This window comes from Tursiops truncatus, chromosome 1, assembly GCF_011762595.2.
Source record: "Tursiops truncatus isolate mTurTru1 chromosome 1, mTurTru1.mat.Y, whole genome shotgun sequence".
NCBI lineage: Eukaryota > Metazoa > Chordata > Mammalia > Artiodactyla > Delphinidae > Tursiops > Tursiops truncatus.
In genome coordinates this window covers 167,668,636-167,690,767 of record NC_047034.1, presented here as the reverse complement: position 1 = coordinate 167,690,767, position 22,132 = coordinate 167,668,636, and the positions used below count along the sequence as shown (strand labels likewise).

General features: G+C 38.1%; 1 protein-coding gene across 14 annotated transcripts in view; it reads right to left on the bottom strand.

Moving 5' to 3' along the window:
- Positions 1-22,132, bottom strand: part of EIF4G3 (eukaryotic translation initiation factor 4 gamma 3) — a 367,975-nt gene that overhangs the window by 273,153 nt on the left and 72,690 nt on the right. For 12 of the 14 annotated variants that reach the window (XM_033841819.2, XM_033841846.2, XM_073794676.1 and 9 more), the window contains one exon: positions 10,264-10,339. The gene's annotated coding sequence lies outside the window, so the exon portion shown is untranslated. Of the gene's footprint in view, positions 1-10,263; positions 10,340-22,132 lie in introns of those variants that run through there. The other 2 variants (XM_073794698.1, XM_073794694.1) reach the window with 2 other exon arrangements.

Genomic DNA, 22,132 nt, shown 5'->3' with positions numbered 1-22,132 from the left:
CAGAGTCACTGTGGAAAATAGTACAATGATTCATCAAAATATTAAAAATAAAATTATCATATGATCCAGCAATTCTACTTCCAGGCATATACCCAGAAGAACTGAAAGCAGGGTTTCAAAGAGGTATCATGGCAGCATTCTTCACAATAGCTATAATGATGAAGCAAACCAAGTGTCCGTTGACAGAGGAATGGATAAGCAAAAATGTGCAATACACATGCATTGGGACATTATTCAGCCCGAAAAAGAAAGAAAATTCTGACACATGCAACAATGTGGATTAACACTCAGGACATTATGCTAAGTGAAATAAGACAGTCACAAAAAAAGACAAATACCGTATGATTGCATTTATGTGAGGTACTTAAAGTAGTCAAAATCATAGGGAAAGAAAGCAGAGTGGTGGTTTCCAGGGACTGGGGAGAGAGAAGAATGAAGTTGTTATTTAATAGGTACAGTTTTACAAGATGATAAGAGTTCTGGGAATGGATGGTAATGGTATTTGCACAACAACGTGAATATATTTAGTACAACTTAAGTGTACACTTAAAACTGATTAAGGTGGTAAATTTTATGTTAGGTGTATTTTACACAATTTAAATATATGTATGTACATGTATCGCTAACCGTGATTTTCATCTTTTATTAAATTCCAAATACAAAAATTTGGATTTCCAACTGTAGTTGAATATCACTCAGCAATGCCACTGGAGAAAAGCGACAATAATAATTTTAAAACTACAATCTTCCTTACAACCTTCTTGCCACAACAGGAAAATTTCATCCTTTTCTATACCCAGTAATTCAAAAATATTAAACAGGAAAAAAAAGCTAAGAAAAAAGTCCTAAAAATTCCTAAATAGTACGTTCCTACAACTGAGAATTGGGTATATAATTAAACCTTTGTTAATTTTACAACCAAAATATGACATCATTATTTTATCAATGTAAACCTTCCACAGTCACTTAACCTGCCAATTTCCTCTCCTGTGAATTGTTAAATAGCACTTTTGACCTATCGAATTAGCAAAGATGTTTGAAAATGAGAAGACCTGAAACTATCAAGATAAAATGAAATGGATAGACTCCCATACTGCTTGCAGCAACATAAAGGCCCGTAACTTTACAGTATGTGAAGAGTATCGTCTTTATAGTGTGTGTATTGGATTGGCCAAAAAGTTCCTTAGGTTTTTAAGTGAAACTAAAAGACACATTTTTCATTTTCACCAAGAACATTATTGAACAATGTATTCACCGTTTTGTTCCACTACCTTCTGCCATTTTTCAGGCAACTTTATAATTCCCAAAACTTTTAATCTTTTTGAGCAAAGAACTGTTCCAGGTGTCTTTTACCATCTTCCAGGGAATTGAAATTTTTTCCATTAAGAGAATTTTGTAAAGACTGAAATAAATGGAAATCCGAAGGTGCAATGTCTGGTGAATACAGCGGATGAATCGCAACTTCCTAGCCAAGCTGTAACAGTTTTTGCCTGGTCATTAAAGAAACATGAGGTCTTGCGTTAGTTATCCTGATGGAAGACTATGCATTTTCTGTTGACTAATTCCAGATGCTTTTCATCGAGTGCTGCTTTCAGGTGGTCTAACTGGGAGCAGTACTTGTTGGAATTAACCGTTTGGTTCTCCAGAAGGAGGTCATAATAGAGGACTCCCTTCCAATCCCATCATATATACAACATCACCTTCTTGGGATGAAGACCAGCCTTTGGTGTGGTTGGTGGTGGTTCATTTCGCTTGCCCCACCAACTCTTCCATTCCTCGTTACTGTACAGTATCCACTTTTCATCGCCGTCACAACTTGTTTTTTTTATTTTTTAAATTTACTTGTTTGATTTATTTATTTTTGGCTGCATTGGATCTTCGTTGCTGCGTGCGGGCTTTCTCTAGTTGCGGTGAGCAGGGGCTACTCTTCATTGCGGTGCGCGGGCTTCTCATTGCAGTGGCTTGTCTTGTTGCAGAGCACGGGCTCTAGGCGCATAGGCTTCAATAGTTGTAGCACGCGGGCTCAGTAGTTGTGGCTCGCGGGCTCCAGAGTGCAGGTTCGGGAGTTGTGGTGCATGGGATTAGTTGCTCTGCGGCACGTGGGATCTTCCCGGACCAGGGATCGAACCTGTGCCCCCTGCATTGACAGCAGGATTCTTAACTACTGCGCCACCAGGGAAGCCCCATAATTTTTTTAAAAACAGAACATTTTCCTTATGTTTAAGTAGAGAATCGCATGCGGAAATACAGTCAAGAAGGGTTTTTTTGCTTAACTTATGTGGAACCCAAACATCAAAGCTATTAACACAACCAAGCTAGTGCAAATGGCTCTCAACACTTGATTTGGATATTTTGAGTATGTTGGCTATCTCCCATGTGGTATAACGTTGATTGTTCTCAATTAATGTCTCGATTTGATCGCTATCAATTTCAACTGGTCTACCCGACTACAGAGCATCGTCCAGCGAGAAATCTCCAGCACGAAACTTCGCAAACCACTTTTGACATATTTGATCAGTCACAGCACCTTCTCCATACACTGCACAAATCTTTTTTTTGTATTTCAGTTGCATTTTTACCATTCTTGAAATAATAAAACATAATATGCCAAAAATGTTGCTTTTTTTTCCATCTTCAATATTAAAATGGCTATAAAAAATTCACCAATTTTGATGTTTCTTCTTTTTTAATGCATGCTGATAGGACAGCTGTCACAATAGAATCTAAGAAAACTGTTTCGAATGAAGTTAAAGACCACTAAGCGCTACTAGAGCCATCTTACGGAAAAAAAACAATGCAACTTCTGGCCAACCCAATATTTTAACCTAGTAAAGCTGCTTTTGGGTATGTTAGCCACAGGAAATAACCCTGTTTAAACAGAAAAAATATATACACATATATAATATATGAATATGTATTTTATACATGTATGTATCACAAAGTTATTTAAAATAGAAAATAAAGAAGAAGGATCTTTAAACCAAACACTAGCTTGTAAATTAACTGATTATGTAAATTATGGTTCATCTCATTGACATGCTACTTACTTAAGCTGTTAACATAATGTTTATTAATGCTATGTAACAGCATGACAATTATTTACAATGCAATGTTGTATTAAAAAAGAAAACTGCCAAATTGTATAATCATTATGATTTACATTATGTTTAACAAAAACCAAACTCTATTATTAGGAGGAAAAAATAATATATGAAACATGATTATGACAACTCTAAATTTTAAGCCCATAGTTTACATTTTTTCCAGGAATAAACTAATGATAAACACAGCAACATGGATAAATCTCAGAATAATTAACCTGAGTGAAAAAACGAAGTCTAGAAAATGCAAATGAATCCATAATGACAGAAAGCGGACCAGCGGTGGGGTAAGGTAGAAACATGACAAAGCCATGAGGAAACTTTTGGAAGTGATGGGTATGTTAATTTTCTTGATTGTGGTAGAGGTTTTTATTGCTATAAACTTATAATAAAACTTACCAAATTATACACTTTAAATACTACACTTCAGATATATTTAAATCACAGGCACTACATATCCTATATATCAAATACACTCAACAACGCTGTTCTTAAAAATAAAGTATAGGGCTTCCCTGGTGGCGCAGTGTTTGAGAGTCCGCCTGCTGATGCAGGGAACACGGGTTCGTGCCCCGGTCCGGGAGGATCCCGCATGCCGCGGAGCGGCTGGGCCCGTGAGCCATGGCCACTGAGCCTGCGCATCCGGAGCCTGTGCTCCGCAACATGAGAGGCCACAGCAGTGAGACGTACCGCAAAAAAAAAGTATAAATAAACCAACAAATAATGAGTTCAGCTGGTGTTTTACCATTGGGGGAAAAAATGGATTGTTAATCTGTGCTGGATTATGGGGCAATTAAGTGGATTTACATCTGGCTGGACACAACTGCTTAAAGAGTGTCGATCAACCCAAGCTAAATTTTCTCTGTGCAGAGGTCTCCATTGACATGCTGGCCTACTTAATATATATCAGCTGACTTTCTAATTACATGACACAGAGCTACAGGATGACAGAATCAAAACTTTATAAAGTATAAGCTGACTAAAAAGGATTGTGGGGGCTTCCCTAGTGGCGCAGTGGTTGAGAGTCCGCCTGCCGATGCAGGGGATGCGGGTTCGTGCCCCGGTCCGGGAAGATCCCACATGCCGCGGAGCGGCTGGGCCCGTGAGCCACGGCCGCTGAGCCTGCACGTCCGGAGCCTGTGCTCCGCAACAGTAGAGGCCACAACAGCGAGAGGCCCGCGTACAGGAAAAAAAAAAAAAAAAAAAGTATTGTGAAATGTTATGACATTAAGGAGTAATTTATTCAAATTAAATAATTTATTGAAAGGAATTTTTCGTAAGTAGTTAATAACATAGCCCTTCCAATCCCCTAGAATATAGACTGCTGCTTCTTGTAGTAAAGTCACTATTCCAGAAAAAAAATTTATTAAGTTTATCTCTGTAATTATGTTAAAAATACTGGTTTAATAGTCATAAAATCTAATTTCTCTAAATAAGATATACAGTTATCCCTAGGTATCTGAGAGGGATTGGTTCGTAGACCCACTCCCCCCACAGATACCAAAATCCGAGGATGCTCAAGTCTCTTATATAAAATGGCTTAGTGTTCGCATATGATCTACACACATCCTCTCCTATACTTTAAATCATCTCTAGATTACACTAATACCTAAAACAATGTAAATGCTATGTAGATAGCTGCCAGCAAACAGCAAATTCAAGTTTTGCTTTTTGGAACTTTCTGCAATCTTTTTTTCCAAACATTTCGATCCACGGTTGACTGAATCCGAGGATGAGGAACCCCTGGATACGGAGGGCTGACTATATAAGCCAAAAATATACAACATGGTGAAATTTCACATTTTGTTCTTCAGAAGCATGCCAATAAGACAGTTATTAATGAATATACTTCAGATTAGCTCATGCCTCTTTAGTTTTGCCATTTCCTCTCTACCACAGTATATACTGCTCTTACTAGCATTAAAAAAATACTGGCTTTATTCTTTTTTTGTTCATATGACGAATCACCCTAATTATGGTTAATGAAGAATAATGACAAAAGTATCCCTCTCATCCCTGATAAATATTCCAAGGAGAAACTTAGATAAACCAGACTATAATAAATAAATAATAAGCATGCTAAAATGTAAAATGAAGGCATTATAAAAGCTGAGCCCTACTTCTGATACCTCTTTGATTAGCAGCAGAGAACTTACCTAAATTGGCTGACAAAAGGGCATATAGCCTCCATATCAGACATTAAAAAGCAAAATCTTTGTATAATTTTTAAAGACTATCCAGGTGTCTTTCTGCCTTTCAAGGAATTTAACCAACTCAATTACAGTGACATATGGGCACCATATGAGGAGCCAGGAGGAAGTGAATTGAAGGTTAGCCTTTATTTTATGACACTAAATGCCATAAATGATGCTAATGGACCTAGACACTAGAGAATAATGACCAATACATAACCTTGGGGCTGAGAAAAAGGGAGACTAAGCACCTGGTCAACTACCCTCCTACTCATCGTTAATGGGCACAACAGCATTGTGAAAGTGGGGAAGAGACTTAAATTACTAAGAATGGAAATAACTGATCGAAAAGTAGAGACATCGTATTTTAAGGTAACTTTTTACTGTCTAAAACCCCTGGTCCTTCCAGAATAGGCATCACATTTAACTGACACACCCAATTTTTAAATTAACTGAAGGACCACAAATATGGCAGTAGCTTTTAATAGTAAAAGTCAAATTTGGTCTAACTCAAAAATAAATTCAAAACTTTAGATGCAAAACAATTCACATAAACTGTGTAGCAGGCACTGTGTTACTCACAGGATTTTGATTATCTCCTCTCTAAAGTACTAAGTTTACGAAGTCACATGTCCTCATTTATGAGGAATCTTAATAACATGCCTACACTTTAACTCAGGAATTGCATTTCTAGAAAGTTACTCTATAAAATAATCCAAAATACAGAAAAGGGTTAAAATTCAGTAGGTTATTCACGACAGGAAACAACCTAATGCTTAACTCCTCACAAAAATAATGTTCACATATATAAATTTTTCTCAACAAAGACCCTGTTCCTCACCCAGTGTTCCTTCCTATAAATAGTACCATGTTCATCCACTCAGTTGCTCAAGCGAGGATCCACAACATCTTCCTTTACTCTTCTTTCTCTCACATTCCACATCCAAGCTATCATCATATCCTATTGACTCCATTTTCAAAATATATAGCAAACCCCATCTCCTCTCTTTGACTGTTACCAGCTTAGAGCAAGCCACCATCATCTGCCTATATTACTACAATAACCGCCCACTGGTCTTGCTTTCCACCTCACAACGACAACCACCTACCCTCATCAGTCTATCCTCTATACAGCAGGTACAGTCACCTTAAAAAAAAAATCAGATCTTCTGTTCTTATATTTCCAATGGCTTTCCATCACACCTAGATTAAAATCCAAAATCTTCACCATGGTCTATAGTACCCTATATCATCTGATGCTCCAGATTCTATCTCTGGGCCTCTGCACTGCTCCTTCTTCTACCAGAAGTGCTCTTTCCCTAACATCTACAATCTCACTCCCTTACTTCTTAAGTTTCTACTTAAATGCCATTTTTTCAGATAAAACTTCCCTGGGAGCCCTAGCTAAAGTAGGATGTCCAGTCATTCCTTATCCCTTTATCTCGCCTCGTTTTCATCACGGCATTTATTACCACCTAATAGCATATTGCACACACATTTTTTTTAATTTAACTATCTTTCTATCTCACAAAAAAGTAAGCTCCATGAGGACTGCAGGTTTAGTTTGCTCACTACTATATTCCCAACATCTAGAACAGTATCTGACACACATTAAAAGCTTAAGAGATAGGGCTTCCCTGGTGGCGCAGTGGTTGAGAGTCCGCCTGCCGATGCAGGGGACACGGGTTCGTGCCCCGGTCCGGGAAGACCCCACATGCCGCAGACCGGCTGGGCCCGTGAGCCATGGCCGCTGAGCCTGCGCGTCCGGAGCCTGTGCTCCGCAACGGGAGAGGCCGCAACAGTGAGAGGCCCGTGTACCACATAAGAAGAAAAAAAAAACTCTTATACAGAGCCTACAACACAGAAAAAGAGACAAAGGAACTATACCAAAAAACAGTTATAGTAGATACCTCTAGAAATCAGTCAAGATTACTAGAAATTTTCATCTTCTTTTTCCTATCCTAATTTTGAAAATAATTTAATGTTGAAGGTATACTTTCATAATTAGCAAAAATTACATTTTTTAAGAGTTATGCCTGATAAAATTCTACAGCCTTTAAGCTCAGTACTTTTTTTTTTGGCCATGCCACACAGTATGCGGGATCTTAGTTCCCTAACCAGGGATCGAACCCGTGTCCCTGCAGTGGAAGCACAGAGTCTTATCCACTGGACTGCCAGGGAAGTCCCCAACCTCAGTACTTTAAACAAACAAACAACTCTGGCCTGGAGGAAGTTTGCGCCAGAAAAAAATTAAAGGTTATTTTTTTAATGTAAATTGAAGGTTCCCAATTAGTACACTGAGCAGATAGTTTATCATCCAAACTGGGACCATTTTAAGAGTTACAGAGGATTCAAAAAGTAATTAACAGGTGTTTAGTTGATCTACAATAGGTGTAAACTGAGACTTGTTTTAAGCAAACCAAGAAAAAAAATTACCTTACCCATTACCTGCATGATAAACTTCTATCTCTTTAGGACAACCTTAAAACCTGCAAAACTCACTTTTCTCATCTCTACTTTGGCTACAAAACCTAGCACACATGCCACACTTCTGACTACTGACCATTCCATTAACCATGCCTCTAATTTTTCACTTCCTAGAGACCTCTTCGTCCCTTTTCTGCTTAGAAGTCCTTTTTTTTTTTTGCGGTACGCGGGTCTCTCACTCTTGTGGCCTCTCCCGTTGCAGAGCACAGGCTCCGGACACGCAGGCTCAGCAGCCATGGCTTACGGGCCCAGCCGCTCCACGGCATGTGGGATCTTCCCGGACCGGGGCACGAACCCATGTCCCCTGCATCAGCAGGCGGACTCTCAACCACTGCGCCACCAGGGAAGCCCTGCTTAGAAGTCTTATACCTTCCAGCTTAGTGTCACTTCCTCAATGAAGCAACTTCTCCCTTTCCCATATAATAGCATGGTCATATCTCTAATCAAAGGTTCTCAACCCGAGCCTTATGAATGGCCTGATGGACATCTGTGAAGTTCTGAAATTATAGGTAAACACTTGGTATATGCTCTTTTTTGAGGAGAAAGCACTGCGACTATTTTCAGATTCTACAAGTAATTTATAACCCAAAAGGATAAGAATTATTGCTTTATCATATCACTTGGATTACAATTATTTATTTACTCATCTCTCTCACTATACTGTGAGTTTCTTTAAAGCACCCTATTTCCAAGGATGAATGGTATGATGAAATGAAACATTAAAAGCTATGTCCAGGGCTTCCTTGGTGGCGCAGTGATTGAGAATCCGCCTGCCAATGCAGGGGACACGGGTTCGAGCCCTGGTCCGGGAAGATGCCACGTGCCGCGGAGCAACTATGCCTGTGCGCCACAACTACTGAGCCTACACTCCAGAGCCCACAAGCCACAACTACTGAGCCCACGCGCTGCATCTACTGAAGCCCACATGCTCTAGAGCCCACGCTCCACAACAAGAGATGCCACTGCAATGAGAGGCCCGCGCACCGCAACCAAGAGTAGCCCCCGCTCACTGCAACTAGGGAAAGCCTGCGTGCAGCAAAGGAGACCCAACACAGCCAAAAATAATAAATAAATAAAAATAAATAAATTTTTTTAAAAAAGACATGTCCAGGGACTTCCCTGGTGGCTCAATGGATAAAACTCTGAGCACCCAATGCAGGGGGCACAGGTTCAATCCCTGGTCAGGGAACTAGATCCCACATGCATGCTGCAACTGCGAGTTCTCATGCCACAACTAAGGAGCCCTGGAGCCGCAACTAAGGAGCTCGCAAGCCACAACTAAGGAGCTCACCTGCTGCAACTAAGACCCCACACAACCAAATAAATAAATATAAAAAAATTTTAGGGCTTCTCTGGTGGTTCAGTGGTTAAGAAACCTCCTGCCAATGCAGGGGACATAGGTTCAATCCCTGGTCCGGAAAGACCCCACATGCTGTGGGGTAACTAAGCCCATGCACCAAAACTACTGAACCTGTGCTCTAGAGCCACAACTACTGAGCCCGTGTTCCACAACTACTGAAGCCTGCGTGCCTAGAGCCCATGCTCCACAACAAGAGAAGCCACCACAATGAGAAGCCCACACACCACAAAGAAGAGTAGCCCCCGCTCACCGCAACTAGAGAAAGCCCATGCACAGCAACAAAGACCCAACACAGCCAAAAATAAATAAAATAAATAAATTCTTAAAAAAAGAAAGAGAAAATAAGGGGAGAGATCCCCCCTCCCTTAGAAAAAAAATTTTTTTTTTAATTTAAAAAATAAAGATATGTCCAGGAATTCCCTGGCAGTCCAGTGGTTAGGACTCCGTGCTTTCACTGCCGAGGGCCTGGGTTCAATCCCTGACTGGGGGGACTAAGATCTCGCAAGCTACATGGCACAGCCCAAAAAAAAGACATGTCCAACTCCTCGATTCTCCCCTAAATTCCCTTAGGCTCACTGTAATACCCCTGTAATCTGCTTCTAATTTTATTATCTTCATCCTCTAACTTTTAAATTTCCCTTCATTTATGAATTTGAATCTATCATTTAACATAAATATTTAAATTTACTCCCATTAACCACTATTCTCTTTTCTAAACTTTCTGCATTTTTATATGTAGTCAAAGAAGGAAAAAAGTAAAATAAAAAATTTAAGTTAAAAGTGTAAAATTTAAGAAAAAATATCCAAAAGAAAATTAAAACTCAGTGTCCTAGAAGAATCACAATATTTATGGAAGGAGGAAAAGGGAGGAAAAAGAACAAAGGTGTACAAGTCAATCTACCTTAACAGAATGTTTCTTTCATGTCTACTTCTTAAATTAAGATGACAGGGGAAAAGACCTATTCACCTTATTATATTATATACATCTAATTCTGTTCGAGATTTGATTGAACTTTTCTGTCAAAAGCCTATTATGTACCAATCTAACAAACACTGCCTATAATATCAAAGGTTCATGTGCAAAAAACACACACAATCTGACAAACAACCCTGAGGTACTCACCGTGCTGTACACTGCCGAGACAGTAGGAGTGAAGATTCGATCCTCGAGAGGCTGCTGCACAGGTCCTCTAGGAATTCTAGAAGAGCGAGTTAAGGATAAGAGAACTCAAAAATGAACTGCTTTAGCAGTAAGAGCAAATTACGACCACAAAATTCTGTCAATGACCCAAGCTTTGTCATCCAGTTAGTGGAGTTATACACTTATTTCTCCAGAGAAACTAGAAAACAAAGTATTTCAAATTTCCTAATGTGATTAGATCAGTCTCTCCAAAAGTGATTCCCGTGATAAACATTCCATGGAAACTCAAAACAAATAAAAATCATACAACAAGCCTCCTAACTTTAGGCCCATGATGAGAGTCTACTACCTTTACTTTCTAGAGAAAAAGACTAAGGAAGTATAAGCAGGATATTCAGAAAGATAAGACTAATTCATCAACGTGGAAATTGCTGACAAAGACCTAGTCTGTTCTGCGAATACAACTGTTTCCTTGTTTTTCTTTTTTAGCTGTTATTTTCCCAATATCTACCCACCAACTCCTCATTTTTATGAAAGAGGCTCTCCACTGTAATTTAGTTTAAAATATTTCAACATGTCAGGATATTCTTCAAAAGACAAAAGGCTATCATTTTATTCAGCTTCAAAACTGGAAGACATAAGCTCTTCTCCCTGGTAAGGTGGTATTTTACCTCTGTAAGAATGACAACCAAGAGACTTGGCACAGAAGATTAACAGCAATTATCTCTGGATGACAGGATTACATAACTGCCTTTTCTACCATAAATATGAAGTATTTCTATAATTTAAATGTATTTTAAAAGAAAGACTACAAATATAATAAACCCAAAATAAGACAGAATTATTTCTTCAACCTAACAAATATTTAATAGTTCTCACATCATGTTCCTTTCTAATTTAATGAAACAGTAAGGAAGAAAAAGTGACAGCTGCAAATAATAATTTTATATGCATGACCACAAGTTGCAGAGGTCTAAGAGAATCTTTAGAAGTAAAATTCTTTATATCCAAGTAGCAAAAGTTGACTGAGGTGGAGAGGGAAAACAAAACAAAACAAAACCCAAAATCCCAACGCTTTAGTCATTCAAAATTAGTAACACTGTACCAGTCTCTAGTTAGTTCTTCAAACTAGCAACCTCAGACAACAGTTCCATGCGTTGCCATCATCCCCTACACACAAAGAACTGATTTAAAATGCTGCACTGAGAAATAACAAAGCTGAAACATTTCATAAAGGAACTGCTTCATCCAAAGAAACTGTATATATGTTTGCAATGTAGAAAACGTAAGCCTAACAAGTTTCAGGACAAAAGTCCTTTATATTAGTTTGTCAATTCTTTCAGAATGAAGATTACCCCTAGCCAAAATAAAACTTTCTTTGAATTATGGTTCTATATTGTGGTTACATGAATGGTAGAAAATATGAGACTGTTCTTTCTTCTACAAAGCCAACTGCTAGTAGTTTTTCGAGCTAGGGCCAACTGTCACTAGGTGGGAATAAGTTCTCAAATGAGTCACCGGTAGTAGGCCCCAAGAGCTGAGCCATACCATTTAACCTTACTAGGAAAGGTTAAGGCTCCTGATTTCTATTAGTAACTTTACTGGCTAACAATATTACTGTTAACTACAAGACTTCTAAAGAGGCAATCATATATTTGGTCAATATTCCAGTAACAAACATTCTTTTTTCCTTCTTTTTCACATAAAGAATATTGACGTCATTTATTCCCCTCTCTGAAAACTACCAACAGAATATTGTGGATTAATAAATTGTTTCTTAAAAGACCATTTGGATAAAAATATTTAAGACAAAAACATAGCTCTATAAAAGAAAACTGAAAAACAAAGTCAGGAGATCTGAATCTAGAGCATGCGGCAAGCCTAACCAACCATGTTGTCCTCAATGAACCATTTTACAGTATCTCCTATAAACTTAGTCGCAGCAAGATGAAGTAATTTGCCCAAGTTAACAAGGCTAACTAAGGCCAGGTCAGGTTTCTTCTGTATTCTAAAGACAGCGCTCTTCCTATTACATCGACGCGCCCATGGGCAGAATACTTTATAGCATAGTAAAAAAGCATTATCACAACCTGGTCAAAATATGGTTACCCCTATCTTCCGGACAGAATTAAATTAGTAGTTCATCTCATAAAAGAGTCAATGGAGTGTCACTCTAAAACTTCTAAGAAGTCCCAAATTCTTGGCCCAGGCTGAATCACCTGCCCAACGGCAAATGAACACACTACTGCAGACTGGGCACGTAATGCATGAAACCAAGGGAACTTATTTTACGGAGCAATTTTCTCCTTAATTCGTAGTGGTGATGGTTGCATATCTTCATAAATATGGTTTAAAAAAAAACCCCACTGAATTGTAAAATTGTGTAAAATTGTGAATTTTATGGTATGTGAATTATATCTCAATTTTTTTAATGGTATTTTAGTAATTTGCAACTAGGCTGTTTAGCATCCCCTCCTTCCACTAAAAAAGCCTAGATAAATCAGTATGAGATAAGCACTGCTAGGCATTTTCTCCAGAAACAGGTGAATTTCAAAGAAATGGCACACATGTAAAGCTCTTACACTACATACTTCCTAATTCTGCCTGTCATTAAGATTACCAGCTCTCACCAAGCTCTGTATCTCCAGCATACATCACCGGATGCTTACCTCCCTTTCAGCTCAACATGACAAGAAAACAGCTTCTCATAATACCACTTAAAATTCTAATTCAAACAATGAGCAGCGTAATATGCATGTGCAGTGCTCCAGACCACAATGTTTTTATTTTTCAAATCTCATGACTGAAATACAGTAGCACACCCACTTGACACTTCTGTACTTCAAACTGCTATGATTTATATTATGTCATCAGGAAATACAAGCATAATCGCTAGCAAGATTAGACAGCTGCTATGTAAGAACCGAATTAATAAGACTCAAGTATTGGGTTGGCCATAAAGTTCGTTTGCGTTTTTCCATAACATGTTATGGAAAAAATCCAAACGAACTTTATGGCCAACCCAAAATAGAACTATAAATGCAAAAAAAATCTAATTCCCCACCTTCTTTCTAATAAAAAATTAAAAGACAAACTTCAGAAACAAAATTTGAGGGTTAAATAAGAGTAGTAAAACACGGTAGACTCTGATTATTATAGTACTCACTACATACTCTCCACTAAATGTCAATTAGGCAGATATTCGTCAGAGAAATCCAAGGATCTATGAGGACATTACATAATGATCTGAACATTTCCTACTTACACCATGAAGGAAAGAGGAGACCTATAATTTTTTGAGCACAGATGTTTACCGACATTTCAAGGATGATGAACTCCCACCAGGATGAAACTTCTTCATCTATGGCAATCATATCTGACCCTGGGTTTGACATATACTCAGTACCTCCTCAAAAGGTAGATTTTGACAAATTAGAAAACAAGTAGTGAAAACAAGTAGTGAGGGACTTCCCTGGTGGTCCAGGGGTTAAGAATCCACCTTCCAATGCAGGGGACACGGGTTCGATCCCTGGTCGGGGAACAAAGATCCCACATGCCGCAGGGCAACTAAGCTGGCGCGCCACAACTAGTGAACCCGGGCACTCCGGAGCCCACACGCCACAACTAGAGAAGCCCATGTGCCGCAACTAGAGAAGCCCACACGCTGCAATGAAGAGCCTGTGTGCCACAACGAAGACCCAGCGCAGCCAAAAATTTAAATTAAAAAAAATTAACCCTTTCCTACACTCGGAAAAGCTTCGTAAAAGATAAGGGCTAGAGCTGTACTACCAGAGACTGTAGATAAGTAAGAGAAGCAAATTCCAGAATGGAGCCTTCAGCGGATAACAGTAAAGCATCCAGCTAATTTCTACTTACCTAAATGGCACCAAAGACAGAGCCCATCCTCAAACTCAAGTATGAAACTATACTGGTAAGATTAATGCATGTTATTATGAAAGATGAAACGGACAGGAATAAATCAAGAGTTTGAAGCTGTCAAATGTAGGCACCAAGCATGTAAAATGTCCCAAAAAGCAGAACATCCTGAATGACCCGACCTAGCAACTACAGAAATCTCAGGGGTCACAACTTTAGTCATTCTGTATGGACAAAAGCAAAACAAATTGTATTCTCAAAACTAAACACTATGACATATCTACTCCTACTTTAACCTTGGAATCTGTAACAGAATATGTTAAAAAATTATTTTTTCAGGGCTTCCCTGGTGGCGCAGTGGTTGAGGGTCCGCCTGCCGATGCAGGGGACACGGGTTCGTGCCCCGATCCGGGAGGATCCCACATGCCGCGGAGCGGCTGGGCCCGTGAGCCGTGGCCGCTGAGCCTGCGTGTGCATCCAGAGCCTGTGCTCTGCAACGGGAGAGGCCGCAGCAGTGAGAGGCCCGCGTATCACAATAAATAAATAAATAAATAAATAAATAATTTTTTCTTCATTGCTGCTTATCTTTTGCCACTAAAACTTCACAGAAATAAAACTAGCCAATTTTAATATTTGTTTCAATTCAATTTCATGTTGAGCTGTTAATTCAGGTCCAAAATCCTTTATTGGAATTCAGAATTTTTCCACTGTTAGAAAGTTAATAAGGCAGCACTCCTTAATCAAATACATTAATATCTCTACTGTAAAATATATGAATATTGAAATTTCTGTCCAGAGTTTTTGCCAATTTCAGAAAACAATTCGTTTCCCCAAGCTCTTTTGATCTTAGAATTGCAAGCCTATACCTTCTTTCCCATTGTGTTTTAGCTCTAAAAGTCTCTGGAAATCACCATTTGAATGTTAACAACTAAGAACTATTATATTGCTTTCTTTTCTTTTCTTTTCTTTTTTTTAAACAAATCCAGAAACGTTAGTCTCCAAGCACTTAGCCAGAAATGCCTTTGTTCTGACTCTGGTTTTCTAACTCAGAACACAACTCATCACATATTACAAATTGATTTCCTGACAGTCGCATTTAAATTTACCCAGAAACATACTCTGCTTAGGTTTTGTGTTTTGTTTTTTTTTTAAAAGACCAATATTGCCAAAGAAAATGGCTGCTGACCATGCTGTTAATATTTTGTAATTCTAGTTTTAGTTTCTGAAGAACCTCCATACTGTTTATCACAGTGGCTGCACCAACCAACAGTGTAGGAGGGTTCCAAAAAGTAATGAATTACTGATACAACAACATGAGTGAATCTCAAATGCTAATTAAGTTAAGCGAAAGAAGCTAGACTCAAAATGGCTATGAATCCATTTATGTACCACTCCGGCAAAGGCAAAATTATAGTGGCTAGGGCCTGGGGAAGAGTTTACCTAAAGAGAGACAGCACTATGATCCAGCAATCACACTCTTGGGCATATATACAGACAAAACTATAATTCAAAAACATACATGCACCCCTATGTTCACAGCAACACTGTTTCCAACAGCCAAGACATGGAAGCAACCTAAATGTCCACTGACAGATGAATGGATAAAGATGATGTGGTACATATATATACAATAGAATACTACTCAGCCATAAAAAAGAACAAATAATGCCATTTGCAGCAACATGCATGTAACTAGAGATTATCATACTAAGTGAAATAAGTCAGAAAGAGAAAGACAAATACCATATGATATCACTTCATGTGGAATCTAAAATATGACACACATGAACTTACCTACGAAATGGAAAATGACTCACAGATATACAGAACAGACTTGTGGTTGCCAAGGGTGGGGGTGGGGGATGGACTGGGAGTCTGGGATTAGCAGATGCAAACTATTACATATAGAATGCAACTATTATATATAGAATTATATATAGAATATCTACTATATAGGACAGGGAACCATATTCAAAATCCTATAATAAACCATAATGGAAAAGAATATGAAAAAGATACGTATGTATAACTGAACCACTTTGTTGTACAGCAGAAACTAACACAACATTGTAAATCAACTATACTTCAATAAAATTTTTTAAAAAGACAGATGGCACTGAAGGACTGTAATTAGGTGATGGAACTTTTCCGTATCTTCAGTATGGTGGGGCTGCAAAACTCTGCATTTATCGGAATAAAGAAAACTAGATATCTCAAATAAGTGAGTTCTGAGTTTCTCCAAAGGTTAAGCAATAAAGTCACTAAATGACTCAGCAATACTCACTCCTAGGTATACATCCAAGAGAAATAAAAACATGTGCACACAAACCTAATAAACGAATGTTCATAATCAGCATTATTTGCAATAGCCAAAAAGTAGAAACAATGTTTTCATCAACTGATGAATGGATAAACAAAATGAAGTATATCCATACAATGAATTTTATTTGGCAATGAAAAGAAATGGAAGTCCTGATACATGCTACAACATGGATGAACCTTGAAAACACAATGCTAAGTGAAAAAAGCCAGTCACAAAAGACCACATTTTGTGTAATTCCACTTATACGAAATGACCAGAACAGGCAAATCCACAGACAAAAAGTATAAAAGAAAAAGACTAGTGGATGCTTAGGCCTGAGGGGATGGGTGGAAATGGAGGAAGGAGGGATGACTGCTAAAGAATATGGGTTTCTTTTTGAAGTAATCTAAAATTAGGTTCTAAACCTATGGTGATAGTTACACTAGTCTGTAAATATACTAAAAACCAATAAACTATACATTTTAAATGGGTGAATTTTATGTTATGTGAATTATATCTCAATAAAGCTGTTATCAAAAAAGTGAATAACACTGTAGGTAATTTTTAAACAAATTTTTTAAATAATAATATTAAAACTTCATGGTGGGGCAAGCACTTTGTCTACTACTCTATCCCCAGACACTAGAATATTGCTAAAAAGAGTCATAAACTCAAAATGCTTCATCATCATGGTCTAGTCCAATAGACTTATTTTTTAAGATAAGTGATTTTTTTTTTTTCTTTTTTGGCCATGCCACACAGCTTATGGGATCTTAGTTCTCCAACCAGGGATTGAACCCAGACCCTGCCAGTGAAAGCACCGAGTCCTAACCACTGGACCGCCAGGGAATTCCCGTAGTCCACTAGACTTAAAAGAAGTATGGCTCATCTTAAGAATCTACATAGCAAACAAAGAGAAGTTTTATGCAACAGTAATAGCGAAACAGGTGCCCCACAGGAAAATGGGTAGCTGGATTTATGCAGTGAACTGAATTTCTTTCAATGGCAGAAAGAAATACAGGATCTTATACTCTCCTGAAAGTCTGCCTAATGACCTTGCAACATGGAAACTTGCCCAGCCAGCTTCTTGACACTACTCCCGACAAACTTTTCTCTTCAGTAATATCTGGAAAAGATCCTTCTCTATCCACAGCCAACAAACCCAAGCCAAAGGACACTTACACTAAACCAGTGGATCAATACTGCTTGTCAATATACCAAAGGGGAAATTAATTATAGTATCTAGAAATGAGTCAAAGTATTTCTGTACACTAGAAAAACGGTAACAAAGAAAACCACATTTAACAGAAGAAAAAACTTCACAAAATAAAGAATCATGGTTAATTCATCAACAATGAAAACCACACAAAATTATACTTGGAAGGTCCACATTGCTCTAGTCAACCTAACAACAAATGCAGGAATTCCATATACCTAGTACGCTCTACTCCACAGGAAAACTCTTCAAATATCTGAGTACTGTTAATATTAATAAATCTTTTAGCCTTTATTAAATCTTTATTATTTAGTCTTTATCTTTTAGGTGAAATACTCACTTCCTTTTGACCACTCGTGGAGAGGCAAATGTGGTATAATCCTATCAGAGTAAAGTGGAAGGGACACAATTTTCTTATTATCAATGCAAACAAAGATTGTGTGAGCTCTCTTTACCTCTGCTTATTAATACATTCATGTTGTCTGTAATAAACTTTTGTCCATGTGTGTTTTCTTTCCATCTAAAATTGTCACAGGGCTTCCCTGGTGGCGCAGTGGTTGAGAGTCCGCCTGCCGATGCAGGGGACACGGGTTCGTGCCCCAGTCCGGAAAGATCCCACATGCAGCAGAGCGGCTAGGCCCGTGAGCCATGGCCGCTGAGCCTGAGCGTCTGGAGCCTGTGCTCCGCAACGGAAGAGGCCACAACAGTGAGAGGCCCGCGTACGGCAAAATAAATAAATAAAAATAAAATAAAATAAAATTGTCACAAAGTCATGTCTGATTCATTCTGGGCATAACTATAAGTAATCAATCATTTGAATGTAAACAGAATACATTTGCACCTATTTAATTTCATCATGCAGATTCTCATTCATTTCATTTTGAAATCTAATCTTACACTGAATTTTTTCATCTAAATTTCCCAGTAGTTTTTACAAGGATAAGAATTTCATTTTAATTTAAATCACTGGGGTAAAAAATACTAAACAGGTCAGAATTAAAGAAAGAGCACTGTGATACTCCAGAAACCCCTTCTTCTTGGCCAGAGGAAATGGAGGAAAGAGTCCTTGTGGGCCAGAGTATTAGGGGAATTCCAAAGAAGAAAAGTAGAGGAGGAGGATCCCTATTTCTTTATATGAACCTACATAAGTCCAGGCTCACCCTCAAAGTTGTACATAAATGGGACAGATCCAAAGCAGCATATTAAAAGCTCTGAAAATAAACGAAGATTAGAACCACCCCCCACAGAGAGACAAAACTTGAGCCCTGAGCCTAATCAAGTTGATTGTCTGCTTAAAAAAAATTTTTTTAATCACAATTCTCCAAGGATTATAACAGGACCCAGAATCTATAAAACATAAAATTTTGGGGCTTCGCTGGTGGTCCAGTGGTTAAGCCTTCACCTTCCAATGCAGGGGGTGAGGGTTCAATCCCTGGTCAGGGAGCTAAGATCCCACATGCCTTGGGGCCAAAAAACCCCAAAAAAACATAGAACAGAAGCAATATCATAACAAATTCAATAAAGATTTTAAAAATGGTCCACATCAAAAAAAAACTTAAAAAAAAATACAAAACATAAAATTTTAAATGTCCAGGATACAATCTGAAATTACTCGGCATACAAATATAGTAAAATGTAACCAATTCTCAAGAACTAGCAGTCAAATCTAACAAGGTTGATTGCTTAAAAAATATTCTCCAAATGACTCAGAATTTATAAAGCTTAACATTTACAGCATCTAGGACACAATCCAAAATTACGTGACATACAAAGAACCAAGAAAATGTAACCAATTCTCAGGAGAAAAGACAATCAACACATGCCAACCTTGAAAAGACTCAGATATTAGAATTATCAGGCATAGAACATAAAGCAACTATTATAACTATGCTCCAAGAGGTAAAGGTAAACACATTTGAAATGAATGGAAAGATAGAAATCCTCAACAGACTGATACAAACTGTAAAAAAGAACCAAGTGGAAATTTTGGAACTGAATGATACAACATCTTTAAAAAATTCACTGGGTGGTATCAGTAACAAAATGGAGATGACAGAGGAAAGAGTCAGTGAATCAGAAAATAGATCAATGAAAATAAAGAAAGAAAAACAATTACTAAAAATAACAAGGAGATAAGGAGGCGAAGGTGGAAAACTACATAATATGGAAGTTTGCAACGGTAAGTTATAAGTTGTTAATGTAGCCCGTGGGTCAGCAAACTTTTTCTCAAGAGGCTAGATAGTAAATATTTGTGCATTCATGGTATTTGTATGAGTCTGCAAGCCATATGGTCTCTGTCACAATTACTCGCCTACACTGCTGTAATGCAAAAGAAGCTACAGATAACATGTAAAATGAATGCATATGGCATGTTCCAATAAAACTCATTTACAAAAATAGGCAGCTGGCTAGTGGGCCATAGGTTGCCTACCCTTAATTTAACCTAATAAAAGAGTTTTCCCCAATACTTTGTACAACACTACCCACTTAAGATTATAAATGCTCAGTTATACAATATCTGGTAACACAAACCTTATGTTTCCAAACAGTAATTAAATTCATCCATGAGGTAGATGGAAGAGTTATAGTACTATGTCAATAGACTGATACTAGTGAGATTCTTGAAATTATCATTAATAAAACAATAGTATTATCTGAAAAAATTAAGAGTGTACATATGGCTTAAATTCAGACTAGTTTTTAATAACTAAGACAAATTCTGATATGCCAATAATCACGTATAAATGTTAATTCAGTAACAATGACAGTGAATCCTTAAGTAATTTTACTCCACAATCTCAAGTAGTAGTACTAGTAGTAGTAGTAGCAGCAGTAGTAGTAGCAGTAGTAGTAATAAAAATAAAAACAAAAGAAATAAATGTCAGGAGAAAAAATAATTTTAACATATCCACCCATATTAAAAGAAACAGGAAGACATATCTTGTTTCAATTCTCTTTCCTATTAAACCACCTTCAATAATACTAAAAATTAATATTAAAGTCAATTATCTCATACTGTCCTTTTCATTCTGACAAATTTACTGTTCTAAAGAAAAAATATTTGCGCGTTTCTTAAAAATCTGTATTTATAAAAACACACTGATCTCCCTATAGTATACTAACTCACTAATGCTCCCTAATGTTGTTTTTTATTTTGTTTTGTTTTGCTTTTTGGCCGCACCTCGCAGCCTGCAGGATCTTAGTTCCCCGACCAGGGATCGAACCTCTGCCCACTGCAGAGGAATTGCGGAGTCTTAACCACTGGACTGCCAGGCAAGTCCCTCCCTATTGTTCTGAGACAAACATTGTTGTGGTTTATTTGATTTAATGTGCTATAACAACATTCTGAAGTACAGTAGTCCAGTAGCCCAGTCCATATGGCTAGCTGCACTCTGCTCCTATGTTGCCTTCTATTCACCATCCCTGTCCCCTTCTAAACTCTGACTACTATCAGTTACCCAGTCCCCTACACCAAATATTCACTATTTAAATATCAACGAGGCAGCCAAAAAGGAATGTTAAATCCTCCCTGCTCCCTAACTATTGCTCAACTTTGGAAAATCCTGTTTTAAGAGGACTGTAGAAAGTTATAAAGAATTCCCAAGAGAATAGTGAATGTGATTCATTTCACCTAGAGCAGGATGAGTGAATGGTGACTATAAGGATTGGCTAACAGTAGTGAAAGGGTGAAAAAGAAGAGGAAAGAAGAATGAAGAAATAAGATCCATCTCCCCCCACACCTTTTTTTTTTTTTTTTTTTGCAGTACGCGGGCCTCTCACTGCTGTGGCCTCTCCCGTTGCGGAGCACAGGCTCCGGACGTGCAGGCTCAGCAGCCATGGCTCACGGACCCAGCCACTCCGCGGCATGTGGGATCCTCCCGGACCGGGGCACGAACCCGTGTCCCCTGCATCGGCAGGCGGACTCTCAACCACTGCACCACCAGGGAAGCCCCATCTCCCCTTTTTTTAAGTGACCAAAATCCTACTTTCCTGAGTAAAAGCATACTCACCACAGAATTTCCTAATGCTTTGTGCTCTAGAGGCTCTGGATTGGAGTCAGACAATCTTGGGTTCCATTCCTAGCTTTAGCCTTTAGTACACTGTGTAGTCATAGTTAATCTCTAAACAGCAGCTTCCTCAATTGTAAAATGGTAACATAAAACATTCATAAATTGCTCTGAGGATTAACTAAGTCACTAGACTAAGTACTCTCTGCATGATGCCTGCCGGGTATTTGTCATTCAATCCCTGTTAATTCCCTCTTCTAGCCCCCAAATTAGAATATGATACAACCGTGGTTTGGGAAGTGGCATTAGAAGGACAAATGCAAGCAGTCGGCTTTTAAGCAGCTAGTCACTTCATTCATTCATTTTCAACAAATATTTTATAAGTAGCTACAAAGTAGTGAATAAAATAAGCAAGTCACCAAACTCATGGTGCTTACATTCTATTGGGGG